Raw genomic sequence first — 17,052 nt, 5'->3', positions numbered from 1 at the left:
GCCCTTGAGTGATACCTATTTTTAGGAGATCTGGAGAACAATAAACATAGCTGTAATGATAGCTCTCAGATTAAACTGCTCAGTGGTGCAGAGATTTATTACCTGCTGTTATATACTCTAATACTCAGCCTTTCAGCTGATATAAACTATGTATCAAAATTGACCACCACCAGACTTCACATAAGAAAAGTAGCATAGTGACATAGTTTCTTAAAAAAAACATTGGTGCATCCAGTTCAGCCTGTTATCCTGCAAAGTTGATCAAAGTCAAAAGAAACATATGCCACACTACCTAAAACAACATGGTCAGGACTGAAGGCAGTTTCACTTATAGCTTAAAGAGGACCAGGGCTCCAGATGGCGACCAAAATGGTCGCAAATGCGACCTAGAATTGCTAAATGGCGACAAGACTTTGTAGTCTTGTCGCCATTTGCGCCTAGACCTCTGCCGCTTTCACATTACTGACATGGCACGCGCTGCTGTCAGCTCGTGCCATGTTCTTCTCAACAGCACAGGGCAGAAGGAGGCAGTCCCTGCCCCCTGTACTGCTGGTGCCACCAATGGTCTGATAGCAGGGAGGGGGAGGGGAGGGGCTATGGCCACTGTACCACCAATGAATATCCTTTATGCTTAATATAAACGCAGGCTGCGGGTGCTGGACATATCCCATACCCGGCACCCAGCCTCTATGACTGCGCGCTGTGATCTGCCGCTATTAACCCCCCAGGTGCGGCATCTGACTGGTTAATAGCGGCAGATCACAGCGCGCAGTCATAGAGGCTGGGTGCCGGGTATGGGATATGTCCGGCACCCGCAGCCTGCGTTTATATTAAGCATAAAGGATATTCATTGGTGGTACAGTATTATCATTGGTGATGCAGTATGCCCTCATCCCCCAAGAATTATCATTGGTGGTGCAGTGGCAGCTTCCGATCAGAGCCCCAGCAGTGTAAGCCTGGGGCTCCGATCGGTTACCATGGCAGCCAGGAGGCTATTGAAGTCCTGGCTGCCATAGTCAGCTCCCTCCTGCTGTGTGCGCAAAGCACAGGGCAGCAGGGAAAGTGTGAGGTCCTATTCACCCTAATAGAGCTCTATCAGGGTGAATAGGACAACGGATGAAAGATCCCAGGTTCTAGCCCCTAAGGCGGTAAATAGGTATTAAATAAAAAGTAAAAAAACAAAACAAAAAAATATTAAGTATAAATCACCCCCTTGCCTAATTTTACATATAAAATATATAAACAAAACCAAAAATTACATATCGCCACGCACAAAAAAGTGTGAACTATTAAAATGAACGCCGTAACAGAAAAAAACAACAACTTGCAATTTGCCATTTTTTAGTCACCTTGTCCCAACAAAAATTAGGTTAGGACTGTTCTATTACGGTCCAGGCGTTCCATAAAATGTGAAATGCACGCGGCTTTTCTGGTGTTTTATTTTTTTCACGTGGTATCGAGTATCGCAATACCTTTTTATGGTATTGAAATCAAGTCAAAATTTTGGTATCGTGACAACCCTAGGTAAGACGTGTGTTTTTTTTTTTATTATACCATAATTATATGTATTTTAAGTTTGGCGACAAAATTTTTTAGTTTGGCTCCTAAATTTTTCAGGTTAGGAGCCAATGGCTCCTTGATATTTTTTTTTAGTCTGGAGCCCTGAGGACCTGTCACCTTTTTTTTTTTTTTTTAATAAAAGCAATACTTCATACTGTAGTTCAAGTTTAGAAGATGACATCCCACTATTTTTTTTCAAGATCCGCTCCTCTGTTGCCCCCCGTTTAGTTTTGGTGCCTAATATGTTAATCACTATCATCGGTACAGGGAGGAGAAGACTTCTGCTCTTCGCAGTTGGCTTCTTCTTCTCCCTGGCAGTGACGCTGTCCAAATACTGCGGACCATTTCACAGCCAGGGAGAAGATGAGATGTTCTCGTGATATTTGGTAAATGCTCAGTTACATAATCATTTTGGGGGACATTTATCAAACCTGGTGTAAAGGAAAACTGGTTTAGCTGCCCACAGCAACCAATCAGATTCCACCTTACATTTTTCAGAGCTCCTTTGGAAAATGAAAGGTGGAACCTGATTGGTAGCTATGGGCAACTAAGCCAGTTTTTCTTTACACCAGGTTTGATAAATCTCCCCCAATTAGGTTTGCATTTTTTTCCATTGAAAAGTGTTTTGTTTGTTGTTGTGGAAATTTGTTTGTATTTTTTTCATTTGTATTTCTTTTTATTTTATAATTTTTTTTTACCATTTACTTGTCCCACAAGTAGACGTTAACAGGCGATCTTTTGATCGCTTCAATAATACACTGTACTTGCTATGCAGTACAGTGTATTATACTGTCAGTACTATACTGATAGTCACCAACAGGCTGCGCCAGAAGGGAGCAGCCTGATGGGAACACACTGCAGGCAGGTCTGGGTCCTTTATTAGGCCCCAGGCTCCCATGCCAAGACATCAGCACCCTGCCATCTCATTTGCGGGGTGCCGATGGGAGACAGAGGGAGCTCCCTCGCTATAAACCACTTAGATACCACCGTCACTATTGACCGTGGCATCTAAGGGGTTAAATGGCCCAGACTGGTGCTTTTGCTGGTCTAGTTTGTTGGAGCAGGAGCCCAGCTCTTATGGGAGACCCATGCCCTTGCTCTCCGCTGCACGGGAGACGGCAGACTAGCCTAAGAAGTAAAAAACAAAAGGCTTGAAAAAGACCACACAGGTCGAAACGTCACACTTTTGCTGATGAATAAACCTATGGAAATTCAAGGCTGGAGAGTGCTGCGGTTTTTTGTAAAAATGCATCTAAGACTAGCCTAAGACCCATTAGTGACCGCTGTAAAAAGGCATATGGGTGGTCACTAACAGGTTAAAGTTCTATTGAAAAGCCTATGGAGAAAAACACCTAAGCAAATGCACTAATCCCAAAAACACCACTAAAATGTCAAAAACTAGACTGTGGACAGTCTCATAATTCCATACAGAGTCCCATGATCACCTCGCTTTAGAGTCCCCTCCCAAAAAAAAAGACCAGAAAAAATGCTTTAAAAAACTTTTAAAACTACCACTAAATGCTGGATTTGACATTATACACTAAGTAAAGCTGTCATACACGTTAGATATTGGCAGGATTGTCCCACCATCTAATGTGAATTGGGCGCTTCCTGTCTATCGACACCAGATGGGTGGAGAAGGCTTAGACATGTTGGGTTTAGACATGTCCAATGCTTTTGTTCTCAAGGAGATAAGTCACCTGTCATAGGTATCTGACAGCAGCTTTTTCACCTTTTACATTTACAACACATGCATACTCAGCCGAACCGAATGTGCATGCGTATGGGGGATCTGGAGAGGTGATTGTCGGCAACAGATGGCTGACTTTACTACGGCTGCAGGCAACTAAGATTATCCAACTTCAGCAGGGAGCATCCTGCTAGATTTCGCCAGGTCCTGCGTTGATCTGGCGCTTTTCTGCATAAATGCCTGGTTTCAGACGGTCAAATACCGCTGCATGCAGTGATTTTTGTCCGACTGACAGCCGGCATTTATGCCAGGACAGGCTACCAGAAGAGCCTGCCGGATATGAACCGCAACGGTGAACATACCCTCACTTGTAAAGCTGTAATCGTTAATGTCTTCATTGTCTCGAATCCTTGCATTCCCAGAGCAGTAGCTAAGCTATTGAGAGATGTCCACACACTGCAGATTTGTTGGAGAAATTTCTGCAACCGTCCCATTGATCTGAATGGGGTTTGCAGAAATCCATGCACATTCAGGGGCTTGGGACAGATTTTCCATCAGGTTCTTTTTCTTAAATCCGTTTCAGATTTCCTTGTTCACTGAATGTCTGCTGCCAGTAACAGATCACATGAACCAGGCTGGCTCGTATCTCAAAGTGCCAAATATAAGCATTTTATGAGACGCTGTCAAACTAGCAGTGAGGAATAGTAGATCTGTCAGTGGAGGTAGTGTCTGTAGTCGCTCTGAACTCCTATTAGAAATGTACTACAAACAGTATAATTGACTATAATGTGCAAAAAAAAGAAAGAAAAAGGAACTCCAACTGAGAGCATGATAGGTTCATTTAAACCCTCATGCAAAATGTTGCATAGAGATCAAAGCATAGCATGTGGATGTGCGATCCAGTTCTTTTTCTTTTTTTTGCACATGTATAGAGAATCTGTCCCTTTTTTCATTCTGGTATCAGCACTCCTCCCATTCGGTCCAGGTGATTTTAATTAGTAAAATTTTGCATGAGGGTTTAAATGAACTTACCAAGCTCTCAGTTGGAGTTCCTGAGAACTTTGACAACTGTTCACATGGTGCGATGGCCATTGTCGTTGTGGTGCTGTCCGGGTGGGGCTCAGTGCTAGGTTTAGCGTTGTCAAGCAGCAGGGGTGCTGTTTGGTTGCAGGGTCCCGTCGCCTGATGGGTCGGCGCTGAGGCATCGGTGGTCCCGGCCAGTGCCGCGCCAAATTTAGAGTAGGTCCCACTCATAGAGGCAACCTTGGCGTGGTGAGTGGGCTTATCGCTTTTTATCAAAATGTACACTAATGCCTCAGTTTGTAGCATAGGAGGCGGTACACATGCGCCAAGTAGCGCTGGTTCCTGCTGAGTAGCCGTTATAAAATCAAAGCATATCATGTGGATGTGCGATCCATTTTTTTTTTTTATTGCAATTGACTATAATATTCACGTCTGCAGCTGAAATCCACAACCAGTAGATTCAATGCACATCACTGTATGATACTGTTCATAGCACATCGCATAACCATATACATGTCGCCAGTACACAAGAACGCGCCTGTAATAATAAATATGTTAAAATAGTTGGCACATCTTTGGTGTCAGACATAAAAATTAATGCTATCATATGAGATGGAGAATTTTTGTGATACGCAAGGGTCAATCTGCGACTTACCTGGTGGCAGGTTTGATATGTAGATTTTATTTCTTTCAAAGTAAAGTAATATCAAACAGATTACATAATATATATATATATATATATAATTAGCATTTATCATTCCAAGCTATTCTGATGATGTGTAACTTGGCACAATGCTCCTCCATGACCGCAGTTTCTAATCAGCATCCTGGATTCATTTTATAATGACAGAATTATCAAGCAGAAGGAAGATTATATAGTTCTGCCATCCCAGATCCCCATGTCGCCCCCTTCCTCCACCTTCCTAAAAGTAAAACGTGTACTTACTATGGGGGAGGCACAGCGGTCAGTTTCCTGCCACTTCCACGGCTTCTTTTCTCAGACTGTTCCTCAGGCTAGTTTGAACTTAAAATCCAAGCCAGGTGGCACTGAACCCAGGGTGTTTGCTGGTTAGCAGCAGGGCAGCCCCCATGTCAGCAGCTTGTTCCTTGCTGAGTGTTGATCTCAGATATGTTCCCTGCCCTTCAATAGAGCGTAGAGGGTTCCTGAGAGCACCAGGATCTTTGCAGTTTTCCTTCTAACTGATCCTTTTAACATCCCCCAATCTGTGAAGTTAGGACCTGAGTGAGAAGTTGGTGACTGGGTCCTGAATGAACACTGGAGTGCATCATGCTCACAGTCTGTCTTCAGGAGGAGCTTGCTATGGATCTCCCACCCCTCTCACCACTCTCTGTGTCCCCTCATGTCTCTCCTCTCCTCCCTGAAACCATCAGCTACTTCTTCTCCACACCCATCATGCTCCCCCCTCCATAGAAGCAGCAGGACCACCTCCTCCTCCTCCCCTCTCCCTTCCTTCTCTGGGGATCCTTCTGAACAACGACCCCTCTGTTAGCTTTGTCTCAGAGCAGCACCAAGTGTGCACTGCTTGATTGGCACTTCTCAGAAAATAGAAGTCACTCCTTTCTTCAACAGCATGGTTTTCTCGCAAACTATTTACGGATGTCCCCACAGTCTTGTTAAAATAAGGACTGCTTGCAGTAAATAGCATTCATGCGTTACCGCACAGCTTCCCTGCAATCTCACATCTCCCTTGTGACTTACCAATGAACCACTTACAAGTTATTGCAATCTTTGGTCTGTTGCTGTAAAATCTAACTAGCGGACCATATACTTCAGAGATCCCGGATCCACATTCAATGCATCGTTTTCTGTTACTCCAAATGAAGCCAAATAGGAGAATAGTAACCAACACATTATCACGTTATCGTTTTAGCTTGGAAATGAGGGGTCGATTGGGTCAGAAAACCCTTGGGGGTATGTTCACGTGTGGTGGGCAGGCTAAAGATTTGCCATCGCAGATTTTCATGTGGCAAATCTTCAGCATTGTACCAGCTAAGTGGACAAAATGTATAGAAATCTCATCCACATGCTCTGCGTTAAAAAAAAGAAAGAAGAAATAAAACACAGCATAAATTGAAATCTGCAGCAGGTTAATTTATGCTGTAGGTCTCCACAGCAGATTTCACCCTTTCCAATGCAGACAGTGAAATCCACAGCTATTTCATAAATGCATGTAATACATCCACTTTTTGTCACTTTTTTTTGCCATGGATTCACGCCAAAATCCGCAGAAGACTTTTCACAGAATTTTTCAGTGAGAGGCAACAATGCTGTATGTGAGGCCAATGGTTTAAAGCCACGATCACACTAATAGAGGTAAACCACAAGCGAGTCTGCAGTGTTCAAATTGAAAAGCTGCAGCAGATTCACCCGCGGAAGGGGCAATGGATTTGGCTCCTGCAAATCCACTGTGTGAGCAGGACCCCAGGCTTCCTTCCCACACACTTTTCTGGTGGCTTTTTAGAGTTTGTAAAATATGCAATAAATGACAATAGTTTTTTGCAACTTTTTATTTTTTTTGGTCACACATTTTTGAAATGCATTTTTATTCCAGCCTTTTTTTTTTCTTACTATAGAGAAGTCTATCAAAAATTTCTGAATAGTTAGCTGTAGAGCATGGTGTGTTCTGAAAGAAAATGTCATGGACTCATGAACTGCTCCGATGCTCAAGTCAGGGGGGCTGCCAGGGTGAAAATGGAGGTATGTCTGGGGTTCAGCTCTGAACCCGGACAACTCCTTTAAGTTGCCATGTCACATTTGAAGACCCCCTGATGCACCTCTAGAGTAGAAACTCCCAAAAAAATTACCCCATTTTGGGAACTAGGGGATAAGGTGGCAGTTTTTTTGGTACTATTTTAGGGTACATATGATTTTTGGTTGCTCTATATTACACTTTTTGTGAGGCAAGGTGACAAAAAATAGCTGTTTTGGCACAGTTTTTATTTTTTGTTATTTACAATGTTCATCTAACAGGTTAGATCATGTGGTATTTTTACAGAGCAGGTTGCTACGGATGCGACAATACCAAATATGACTACTCAGTTTTACATAATAAAGTATTTTTGAGAAAAAATATTTTTTAGGGTCTCCATATTTTGAAAGCCATATTTATTTTTATTTTTTGAGCGACTGTCTTATGTAGAGGATAATTTTTTTTTTGTATGAGATGATGGTTTTATTGGTACTATTTTGGGGTGCGTATGACTTTTGATCACTTGGTATTACACTTTTTGCGATGTAAGGTGACAAAAAATGTTTTCACACAGTTTTTATCTTTTTATGGTGTTCACCTGAGGGGTTAGTTCATGTGATATTTTTATACAACAGGTTTTTGCAGACGCGGCAAAACCTAATATGTACATTTCTTTTATTAAAGTTTTACACAATAACAGCATTTTTGAAACAAAAACAATCATGTGTTAGTGTCGTCATATTCTGAGAGCCATAGTTTTTTTTATTTTTTGCCCGATTTCTTTATGTAGGGGAAAAATTTTTGCGGGATGAGGTGGCGGTTTTATTGGTACTATTTTGGGGGGCATATGCCTTTTTGATTGCTTGGTGTTGCACTTTTTGTGATATAAGGGGACAAAAAATTATTGTTTTTGCACAGTTTTTATTTTAGTTTTTCTACGCCGTTCAGGTGAGGGAGTGGATCATGTGATATTTTTGTAGAGCTGGTTGTTACGGACGCGGCAATACCCAAAATGTCTAGTATTCTTTTTTTTTTTTTTTACTTTTTCGTGTTATTTGGGGATTTTTTTTTTTTTTACTTTAAACTTTATTTTGTTATCAAGAAAAACCCTTTTTTTAACTTTTTTTTTTGTCCCACTCTGGGACTTCAACTTCTGGGTTCTGATCCCCTCTGCAATGCATTACAATACAAACTGTATTGTAATGCATTGGCTGTCAGCTTTTATGCCTAAGGGCTGCCTCCGTAGAAGGCAAGCTCCAATGCATATGGAAGGCATCCGGCTTGCCTTCTCTACCATTGGGGCCCCGCCACTGCAGCGCGGGGACCTGATGGAGAAGCGGAGGGCACCTGTACCCTCCACAAACCCGCTGTATGCCGCGGTCAACTTTGACTGCGGCATACAAGGGGTTAACACGCTGGCATCAGAGTTTTCACTGATGCCGCCCTATGTAGCAGAGACTGTCAGTCACTGCCGGGTCCGTGCCGCTGATCTGGCGGGAGAAGCTCCTGCACCCGCCCGATCAGCCTGCCATACATGTATGTCACTGGTCCTTAAGTGACTTCCAGCTGTGATGTCCATGTACGGCAAGGGTCCTTAAGGGGTTAAATTCGGGGAATGCAGGTTCCACATGCATGCTGAGCCCACTCTGTATTTTACCTCTCCTGGTGCCAAATGGCCCCTGTTAAATTCAGGGAGAGCAGGCTACAGCTTTATACTTGCACTAATTAAAATCATCCTGTGGGACAGATAGGTTAATCAGGAGTGCACAACCAATGGAGTCAGCCACACCTCCAACACAGACTGCAAAGAAAAAAAGTGGAGGTTAGTCAGCAGATCCTAGTGAACAGGTGCACATCGACATGGCTGGAAACAAAAATAAACACAACACAGCAGCACTCTACAAACAAAAACAACAAAGTAAATACAATAGTGCCATACTCACTATATAAAATGTGCTAATGCTACATTAGAAATGTAAGATTCTTGGCAAAAACATTTTGTACAAAATCATCTGTGCCTGTCCGCCAACTACAAGGCGATCTTTTTAGGACAGGAACTTTTGGAACCTGCATTCACTGTATTTAATGGGGTATGGCACTAGAGGAGGTAGAATTTAGTGTAGATTCCTGTCCTAAAGAGATCGCCTTGTTATTGGCGGTGTGGGGATTCGCTCTGGTAGTTAGGACTAGAGGATGCAGTATAGAGGCAAAGTACAAAGTTCTTGAATCAAACAGCGGTGTTTATTCACACATTGGTGTATAACAAAATGCAGATAAGGTGTATCACAAAACGCAGGTGGCTTGGTGTTTGTTCACACACAAGGAATGTCCATAAACAATAAAAGTTACCTTTTCTCCTGGGTTTTATTTCACACCCTGTTAGTCGTTCAGTCTCATCAAGTCCATAGGCGGCCTGTTCACATTTAGAGGGGCCTGAGTCCTCCAGTCAGGCTCAAACCTCAAATCCCAGCACAGCCCTCAGTTCACAGCACACAGACTCCTGAGCTCCACTGTCAGAGGAAGATAAATCCACACACTTGGCAGTGCTGGCAAAACCAGGCCTGAAACATGGGGAGTAGTCACCCACCCTGCACTTTGACTACTCCCAGTAAGAGCCATCCCGTATCAGCTGTAACAGCCATGCTAAATCTTTAGGTGTCAATTAGCAATAGCTGCTGCTGACAGATAAAATACCGGCTCTTACTTCCCCGAGGCCAGGAAAGTCGGTGACACATACCTTCTATCCACGATGATTCCAGGTACCTTCTTACAGCGGACAGACACAAATGATTTTTGACAAGAATGGTAACAGAGAGAAATTGTGGATCAGTCCACCTACATGCAGATACGGTGCACGCGATTTGGGCTGGCAATCCGGAACAACGCAGGAAAATGGATGGATCCAGCACTAAGATAAAAACGAATGCCTTTATTGACTCAGAACACAGTAGAAAAATATTAAAACCACTGTCGCTTACGTGTTTCGGGCATGCAAGCCTTTCCTCATAGCATATAAGGCATAGAAAATGATAACAATATATACAGGTGAAACTCGAAAAATTAGAATATCGTGCAAAAGTCCATTTATTTCAGTAATGCAAATGAAAAGGAATTGCAATAATGCAGGTTAAATATTCTAGGCTCAAAGTGTCACCCTCTAGTCAGCTAATTATTCCATACCTCCTGATCAAAGGGTACCTCAAAATTGAGACTTTGGGGTTTCATAAGCGGTAAGCCATAATCATCTTAATTATAACAAATAAAGGCTTGAAATATCTTGCTTTGCATGTAATGAGTCTATCTCATATATTAGTTTCACCTTAAGTTGCATTACTGAAATAAATTAACTTTGCACGATATTCAAATTTTTCGAGTTTCACCTGTATACTGACAGGCATGCTGGAAAAGCAGTAACACAGAAACTCTAGTATGAATAGAATAGGAACTGGAATGGAGACATCTTAATAAATGAGTAATATAATATACCAAGCCAAGTACAGACACATATCTCAGAATGCACATTTGTAAAGAAGGCAAAATGCAATGTGAATAAGGTGATAAATATGACAATTCGGTCTTAACACCTTAAGGACCAGGCCATTTTTAGAAAATCTGACATGTGTCACTTTATGTGGTGAGAACTTTAAAAAAAACTTTTACTTATCCAGGTCATTCTGAGATTGTTTTCTCATCACATATTATACTTCATGACAGTGGTAAAATTGAGTCATTTCTATTTATAAAAATATACCAAATTTTCCAAAAATTAGAAAAAATGAGCAAATTTCAATTTCTCTACTTTTATAATAGATAGTAATAACTCCAAAAATATTACTTTACATTCCCAATATGTCTACTTCATGTTTGGATCATGTTGTGAATGCCATTTTATTTTTTTGGGGACGTTAGAAGGCTTCGAAGTTTAGAAGCAAATCTTGAAATTTTTCTGAAAATTTCCAAAACCCACTTTTTAAGGATCTGTTCAGGTCTGAAGTCACTTTGTGAGGCTTACATAATAGAAACCACCCAAAAATGTCCCCATTTTAGAAACTACACCCCTCAAGGTATTCAAAACTGATTTTACAAACTTTTTTTAACCCTTTAGGTGTTCCACAAGAATGAATGAAAAATGGAGATGAAATTTCAGAATTTCACTTTTTTGGCAGATTTTACATTTTAATAAAAAAATCTCCACTAACAACTAACAAAGCAAGGGTTAACAGCCAAACAAAACTCAATATTTATTGCTCTGATTCTGTAGTTTACAGGGCACACGGCAGGACCCAGAAGGAAAGGAACGCCATATGGTTTTTGGAAGGCAGATTTCAGTGGGATAATTTTAAGCTGCCATGTCACATTTGAAGACCTCCTGATGCACCCCTAGAGAAGAAACTCCAAAAAAATACCCTATTTTGGAAACTACGGGATAAGGTGGCAGTTTTGTTGGTACTATTTTAGGGTACATATGATTTTTGGTTGCTCTATATTACACTTTTTGTGAGGCAAGGTGATAAAAAAAATAGCTGTTTTGGCACCATTTTTATATTTTGTTATTTACAATGTTCATCTGACAGGTTATATCATGTGAAAGGATAATTAAGGAAGATATGGCACTCATATATCTGGAAGACTGCTCAAATATTTAATTTTATTATATTCAAATATTCTGCAGGTCACAAATTCTAAAAATCATACATCTAAAATCAATATACAAGATACGTAAATTGTACTAGAAATACCCAATAAAAGCATTAAAACGTCACTAAAATGACGATTATTTGATGTTAAAATAGCTGAGGAATAGGGTATTCGTTAAACCTATTTGCCTAGCAGCAAATATAGTCAGGTCATCGAATAAAGGTGATCGTTCAGACTGGATGTCGATCAGACCATCACCCTATATTCGATAACCACAAAAATTTGATAACCGCGATTCACAATATGTTCTGGTTAACAGATATAATAGTCATTCAAACCAGAATCTCGATTAGATGGTCTCCAAATATTCGGCATTAATAATCGCTATTAAACATGTTGGAATACATTTGTATAATTTTCCCAGATAGCAGGATGTGGTTTCAGTTCGATTATTGGCTGTGAGTTACCGGTGTTGTATCGATCCAACACCATATGTTCGGTCAGCTCACAAAGTCAATATTTCGTTATAGAAACACTATATCAGATTTCACAGATTAGCTTGAATAATTCGGGATTCCAGCTCTCTGGTGGCGTCCCACCTCTTTATGAGCTGTACTACTCCCTTACCTCCAAAGCGAAATAAAGCCTTTCCTCTGGTCTCCGCTGTTTCAGCGTCCCTCGTGCTCAAATCCTGGGTTGCTCCAATTAAGGTGGAGTGGAACAATATGGCTCCAGGGAGTTCTTTAGTAGGCACGGGACAATCTGTTCTCAGCCAGCAGATAAGAGAGAGGTGCAGATCCTGGTGGTCTGTAGCGTACGCAGAAATAGTGGTATTGGAGGGTCCAAATTTCTCCCAGACGCGTTTCGAAGTCTTGTGGATTCTGACTTCTTCCTGTTTCAGTTTTACATATTAAAGCATTTTTGAAAAAGGTTTCCATATTCTGAAACTATAGTTTTTTTTTTCATTTTTTGGGCGACTGTCTTATGTAGGGGCTCATTTCTCATGTTGCACTTTTAGTGATGTAAGGTGACAAAAAATGTTTTTATTTTATTTTTTTCACGGTCTTCATCTGAGGGGTTATGTCATGTGATATTTTTATGTTTACTCTCATTTTATTGAGCAAAAGTGTCATCCTATACAACTTTTTCATTGTCTAATATACATACATGTTCAGTTCATGTATTAAACCAACATTTTCAAACATAATTTATGTGTACATTGAAATCTGTACTATTGTGCCAACTGTTTCTGTTGTGCCAGTTAGTTCTACGTATACCAGTCATAATTGTTCAGTAGATACACAAAGAAATATTTAAGGGAGGAAGGATGGTATCAAGTAGGAAAAAAAGATATGTAGGAAAAAGAAACAAAGTATGGTACTTAGTAGGTATCAAACCAATTGTTGCTACTCTCTTATCAAGACTTATCCTCTGGACAGTTCTCTAAGAAGTTCAGAGAATTCTGCAGAATAAATGAACTCGGAGAGGGAATTCCACCTATCGTATAACCTATCCCTCTGATCGTTTGAGTGTGTAATCAATTCCTCCATCCTAAGTAAGTGTCTGAATTCCTCTGCCCATTCACTGAGAGAGGGTGCAACGCTCGACTTCTAGTGCCTCGGTATCACCAACCGTGCTGCCATAAGGAAGAACCTCAATGCGTTTTTCTTCATCTGGGCCAAAGTTCCTGTTAGTGACAGAAGGATCACTTTGGGTGAGTTGACTATTGTTTTCCCTGAGAATTTGTCATATACCTGAATCGCCTGTTTCCAAAATCTTTTTATGGGCTGGCAGGATCACCAGATGTGTAACATAGTGCCCTCCTCTTTTCCACATCTCCAACACATATTAGAAACACTAGGAAACAATCTATGGAGGGTCGATGGGCAGTAGTACGATCTGGATAGGCTCTTGAAGTTCTTTTCTTTTGCCTGTGCCGCAATAGATAGTCCATGAGAGAATGTACACATCTTCAGAACATCCTCCGGTGAGAAGGAGAGTTGTTGTTCTATTTCCCATTTCTGAAAATAGGAAGCCATATCCATATTCTTCTAAGCTGATAATTCCACACAGATTAAATATGAATAGAAGAAAGAAAATACAATGTATTGTAAGATATAAGTAAAACAATCACTATTTAGATAGTAGACATTAATCATGTTGAATATTCATCATTTGCTTCAAAACCAGGCAGAAATATCAAAAAAAATTCTTTCTGAGAAAAAACGCACCAAAATTGCACCAGAAACACAGGTGCGTTTTTGATATTTCCTTTTCCATCTTTATTTTTGTTTATTCTTTCTGAAATGACTTTTGTATTGTTTAGTGTCATTGTATATTCTATGTGGGACTCCGTAGTTATGTCTACCTTTTGATCCACAAGATTTGTTTCACATAAAATTTTTAATATTAAGGAACAAAGTAAAAACCAGATACCACTATATATATATATGGAGACTTGAAGTTTGGGCCAGCTATTATCAATCACCCAAAATCAGGAAACGCTGATACCCCTCCTCCTTGTAAATAGATGAAACTATAAAAAATCATCCAGTTCAGACACTGGTTATGCCCACTGTAGAAGGAGCGTGTATGCTCCGAAACGCGTCCGAGATCTGAACAGTGATATCCTAATTAATTGATGCATAAAGAATATAGCATGCTGCGATCCAGAAAGTGATTTACTTTTGTTTCATATGGCCATATGTAGCTACATTCAACCTTAAATCGAAGACCTATGGTACCTCCCCCTCTCCATATACCCCGAACAAAACTAACAGCTAGACGGTCAGTGGAGTATCGTGCATAACCACGTGGGACGCTACGTGTCCCGTGAGATGCTAACAGAGCGGCCGCGAGTTCGGAGTAGAGCTTGGAGTAAGATTACTATAGTGAGGTGCCATATAGCCTCACCACCAAAGCGTGAGTCACCCTATGAAGGGACACCACCTGTAACAAAGAGATTTATTATTCCATATGACTAATTATGTAAAAAAAGGCACTGAAAGTAATCATAACTAAAAGTGATGATACATGAATTGAATCATACAGGAGGCACATAGCAACAATAAGTACATCTCTACTATTTGACTAAAAACTATGGTCCTTTCACAATTGTTTGGTTATTAACAACCAATCATCTGGAAGTATCATCTGGAGAATTATTTATAATAATTGATCTATTATTAATATTATGAACTGGGACATTGTTATAACTTATCATCTGAAGAATCATGATTATTATATGTCTACTATAGGAGGACTAACATCAATGTTTTTCAATATTGGGGCCAATGTCACTCTTTCCTAATAGTAGCCATCTTGATTAAGGATCATATTATGTTATTATGGTATTATAAGGGCATTTTCCGTTATTGATATATTCATGATCAGATACTAATCAATTATCAATTAACATTCAACTGATTTTTGATTCACTAGACATATGTCCATATTTTTAATTAGCATTTTGATGTGTCTGACCATAATCAAATATCATAATTGGATGGGAGGATGATGTGGGGCTTTGAGACATACATGAGAAGATCGTCCGTATAAAGTGCCAATTTATGCTGTCTATCTCCTATTTGTATTCCAGAAATGTCCCGATTTCTCCTCAACGCAATAGCCAGGTGTTCCATTACTAATACGTACAACAAAAGCAAAATCGGGCATCCCTGACGAGTCCCATTTCTAATATCAAAGGAAGGAGCAAGTATGCCATTACTCCTAACCCTGGCAGTACTGTTAGTGTAAAGAGCGCATATTCTGTCTATAAAGGTGGGGCCTAGTCCTATCTGTCTCAGTGCAGCCACCATGAATCTCCAGTGTACCCTATCGAATGCTTTTTCTGCAGTAACTGACAGAAGACACAGAGGACTCAGATTGCTAGTTCGGATAGTATTGTCCCTAGCTTACCTGCCTGGGATAAAACCCACCTAATCTCTGTGGATAACCCCGGGGATCACTTTGTTGAGGCGGTTTGCTAGTAGTTTAGAATACATTTTGATATCACAAATAATTAATGAAATGGGCCGGTAATTGTTACAAAGAGTTGTATCTTTATTGGGTTTCGGGATCACAACTATATGTGCCTCTAGAGCAGGGGTGCACAACCCGCGGCCCGCGGGCCGCATGCGGCCCGCACAGCCAGTTTTTGCGGCCCCCGTACTCCTGCACAGAGACACAGCTGATCGTCTGCCTCTGCGATCAGCGCGTCCCTGTGAAAAATAAAGCCGGCTCTGAAGGCCCCGCCCCCTGCAGCTGCTTTCACTTGATTCGGCTCCAGCCCGGAGCGCTCGGAATGCCCCGCCCCCTGAAGCTGCGCTCACTACTCACCGCCTCCCAGAGCCAACACACAGGTCCCCCACCTCCCCCTGACGTCTCACTGACTGGGCGCTCCCTCGTGTGCCTGCACCGCATCACATACTGGGCCAATCAGCATTAGCAGTGTGCAAATACCTGCTGCTGATTGGCCCAGTGTATTGCTGGCAGGCAGCAGGCGCGCATCCTCCAGGCTGGAAGAAGTTATTGATTTGTTCTGCCCGCACACCTCACCAGTGCCACCCAAAACATTAATACCACAGCCATTCTGGACCTGTGCCACTGCCAGCCCGTCCACACAGTAAGACACCGCCCCAGCCACAATCTTTACATACAACCAGGGATTCTATTAAAAAAAACTTAAAGGGGTATTCCTATCATGGACAATGGGGGCATATCGCTAGGATATGCCCCCATTGTCTTATAGGTGCGGGTCCCACCACTGGGACCAGCACCTATATTGAGAATGGAGCGGGGAGCGCTGTGTCTGGAGGACCCCAGATTTCCCGGGGTCCGTCCACCACCAAGCGCTTCTCCCCGCCTCTCCCATAGAAGTGAATGGGAGAGTACCGCGCATGCGCGGCCCATGCTCCCATTCATTTTTATGAGGCCGACGGAAATAGCTGAGCCAGCACTCGGTTATTTTCGGCGGCCCCATAGAAATGAATGGAGGGAGGCTGCGCATGCGCAGTGTGCCCGCCTTCACTTTTGGGGCTCCATTCTCTATATAGGTGCGGGTTCCAGCGGTGGGACCAGCACCTATAAGACAATGGGGGCATATGCTGCTAGCGATATGCCCCCATTGTCCATGATGGGAATACCCCAAGTCATTAAAAAACCTTACCCCACGTGACTTCCAAGGGTGTGCGCCTCCGCGCAAATGCAGTACCAGGGCATGGGTAAGCTAAAATTACAGTGAGCATTGACTCATGGATGCGCCCACGGACACCGCGCATGCGCTCTCAGGGGTAAGGAGATCTGACAGTCTTTTTTCTTGTAAAATCTCCTTACCCTCACTACACAGCGCGCTTCAGATTCATTACCGGCTGGCTTCGATCAGGATCAGGTCGGTCTCTATGTGCAGTGAGGGTAAGGAGATTTTACAAT

At 41.7% G+C, this 17,052-nt stretch overlaps 1 protein-coding gene across 1 annotated transcript in view; it reads right to left on the bottom strand.

Annotated features, from left to right (window-relative positions):
* The window catches only part of CHST3 (carbohydrate sulfotransferase 3), a 129,291-nt gene extending 123,672 nt beyond the window's left edge, over positions 1–5,619 (bottom strand). The window contains exon 1 of the mRNA XM_040435590.1: positions 5,220–5,619. The gene's annotated coding sequence lies outside the window, so the exon portion shown is untranslated. The remainder of the gene's footprint in view (positions 1–5,219) is intronic.
* Between the last annotated feature and the right edge of the window lie 11,433 nt (positions 5,620–17,052).

The sequence above is a fragment of the Bufo bufo genome, chromosome 6, assembly GCF_905171765.1.
Source record: "Bufo bufo chromosome 6, aBufBuf1.1, whole genome shotgun sequence".
Taxonomy (NCBI): Eukaryota; Metazoa; Chordata; class Amphibia; order Anura; family Bufonidae; genus Bufo; species Bufo bufo.
This window is presented reverse-complemented; position numbering and strand designations above follow the sequence as displayed.